This window comes from Pleurodeles waltl, chromosome 4_2 (assembly GCF_031143425.1).
Source record: "Pleurodeles waltl isolate 20211129_DDA chromosome 4_2, aPleWal1.hap1.20221129, whole genome shotgun sequence".
Lineage (NCBI taxonomy): Eukaryota > Metazoa > Chordata > Amphibia > Caudata > Salamandridae > Pleurodeles > Pleurodeles waltl.
Window position 1 is genome coordinate 280,622,074 of NC_090443.1, and position 2,658 is coordinate 280,624,731.

Sequence of the window (2,658 nt, forward strand, 5' to 3'; positions counted from 1 at the left end):
TCATTTTTTAACGCCTGGTCAGGGCAGGCGTTAAGGGACCTGTGGGCTCGGAAGGAGCCCAGATGTGCCCTCCCATCCCCCCAGGGACACCCCCTGCCACCCTTGCCCACCCCAGGAGGATGCCCAAGGATGGAGGGACCCATCCCAGGGAACTTAAGGTAAGTTCAGGTAAGTATTATTATTATTTTTTTGGGTGGCATAGGGGGGCCTGATTTGTGCCCCCCTACATGCCACTATGCCCAATGACCATGCCCAGGGGACATAAGTCTCCTGGGCATGGCCATTGGGCAAGGGGGCATGACTCCTGTCTTTGCTAAGACAGGAGTCATTTAAATGGGGGTTGGGAGTAAAAAAAAATGGTGCAAATCGGGTTGAGGCGAAAATTTTGCCTCAGCCTGACTTGCCCCATTTTTTGACGCCCAAGCTCCATTTTCCCCTACGCCGGCGCTGCCTGGTGTAAGTCATTTTTTTTTACGCACACCAGGCAGCTCCGCCGGTCAACGTCATTCCATAAATAAGGCGCCTGCATGGCGCTTTCGAATGGCGTTAGCCGGCATTACATTTTTTGACGCACAACTGCGTTGGCGCAGTTGTGCCCCCAAAAAGTATAAATACGGCCCTTAATCACCCTGACAGTCTGTGGAACAGTGTTTCCTGGCGCATCAGACGGCAGCCATGAAACGTATTCTCTGTTTTCTCTTCAAACCAAACAAATCTTTTGCATTTTACTAAAGATTTCCATGGAGAAGAACATTTAAGAGTTTCACTCAATTTTTGACAGACCTGCCAAGTGCAGCGTTACCCATATTTAGTAAATGAAAGGGTCAACTATATAGTAGAAAGATTGATTATTTGCTGGTTTCTCAAGTGCAACAACATTCTTTTGTTATCCGTTGAAGCACTTTTGAGGAGTGATTCTTAATGTGACGCGGTTAACCTATAGCCCTGTTACATGACATATAAGAAGGATGCATGCTGCACAAAAAACTCCATATCATCTTAAAGGATCCACTACCATATGGGAAGCAGCGATATATAACAGCAGGGAAGGAGGGATCGATTGGTAAATGAAACATGTAACTGTATCCAATCTCGGTCTTATTTCTGGATAGGCTCTTGCTTCGCCTTAATTATTGAGATTTTATTCAAATCCCCTCTGTGACGTAATTGTAAAGATGTGCTAAAATATATATTTACAAATATATATATCTATATATTTATATATGTAAAATGTACATATATTTATATGTGCCACGGTCGAACGGCCGACTTTGAAACTGGTGAATAAAGTTTGAATCCAGCCCAATTAACCTCCTGTGATCCTGAGAAAATCACTCAATCAACCCTTGCCTAAAAACCACAAGCAATAGCAAAGCCAATAGGTCATACTTACGCAAGATCTATTGGCTTTGTCTATGCTATTTCTTAGCCATGTACAGCAGTGTGGCTGCTATACAACACTGCCTAAAGTTAAAAAAAAAAAGTGCTATGGCGCAGTCAACGCTCGCTCCATCATAGCGCTTTTTTATTTTATTTTATTTTGAACCATTCCGCACAGCAGCTGCGCAGCTGTACAACATGGCAAAAAAGATTGATAAAGCCAAAAGGTCTTGCAGGAAAAAAATAATGAAAAAATAATAATAAAAAAAAACTTACCTGCTTTGCTCCCGTCGCTGCTGCAGGCACAGACTGGGAGCCTGTGCAGGCTGTCTCCAGACAGCCCTGTGCACATGTGTGTTTGGCCGGCCCGAGACGGGCGGCCAAAGACAAATGTGCTCTGAGTGGAGTGCAAAGTGCACTCCCCTCAGCTCGTCACCCACAATGCCCCGCCCCTTTTAGATGGAAAGGATAATAAACAGAGTTTATTCTCCTTTCCATCTAAAAGGATTTGCAGCATCTGCTGCTGGTGGGGGGAGAAGGGGGTGGCGCTCCTCTGCCCATATGGAGGAGCCATGTCTGGTGCTGTTGCGTGGACATCTGCAACTCTAGTGGTGACCTGCTGAGAGACTGTGGAGTTTCTGCCCGGAGGCATGCTGGCTTGCTCTGCTCGGCTCTCTTGCCCTTAGTTTGGGCCTGCAGGCAGATCTCTACTGCAAGTACGGTGGCCTTCTGGGCTGCTTTGCTGGGATTGGATCCTGTGCTCTGAGGGTTGCACTCCCTGCAACACATGCAGTGGGCTACTGAACTGTTGTGCTTAGGGTGACCACCCGTCCGTAAATTTCACGGACAGTCCGTAATTTCACCCATTTGTCCGTTGTCCGTGAAGACTTCTTTCACGGACGCCATTTGTCCGTAATTTCAATGGTTTTGGGTGACAGCCAATGATGTGGCTTGTCTCACCCTCCTATAATTATGCAGGACTTTGTATAAAGTCCCTAAAAAGCACCTAGGATTGGCTTGATATCCATCAGCCAATCCTAGTGCTCGCTGCTCCACTGGAGGACTTCTCTCATTGGCTGTGATGCTTCAGGGCATCAGGGCCAATGAGAATAGTTTTAGGCAGCCCAGCCTTGCTTTATCAGGACGTGCAGAGCACGTTACCAGTAGTTACCTACTTTGTTTTTCCTGTTTGCCCCTTCGGAAGAGCGACGTCGTGACTTTCCTAGTCCCAGAAGAGCCGGTGGGAACACGAAGCCAACTGCCAGTCTCCATTACACC

At 46.9% G+C, this 2,658-nt stretch overlaps 1 non-coding gene across 1 annotated transcript; it reads left to right on the plus strand.

Annotated features, from left to right (window-relative positions):
* Positions 1-684: 684 nt before the first annotated feature.
* Positions 685-800, plus strand: LOC138294290 (U5 spliceosomal RNA). Its single transcript, XR_011203329.1, has one exon. It is a non-coding gene; the product is annotated as a U5 spliceosomal RNA (small nuclear RNA).
* Positions 801-2,658: the final 1,858 nt, after the last annotated feature.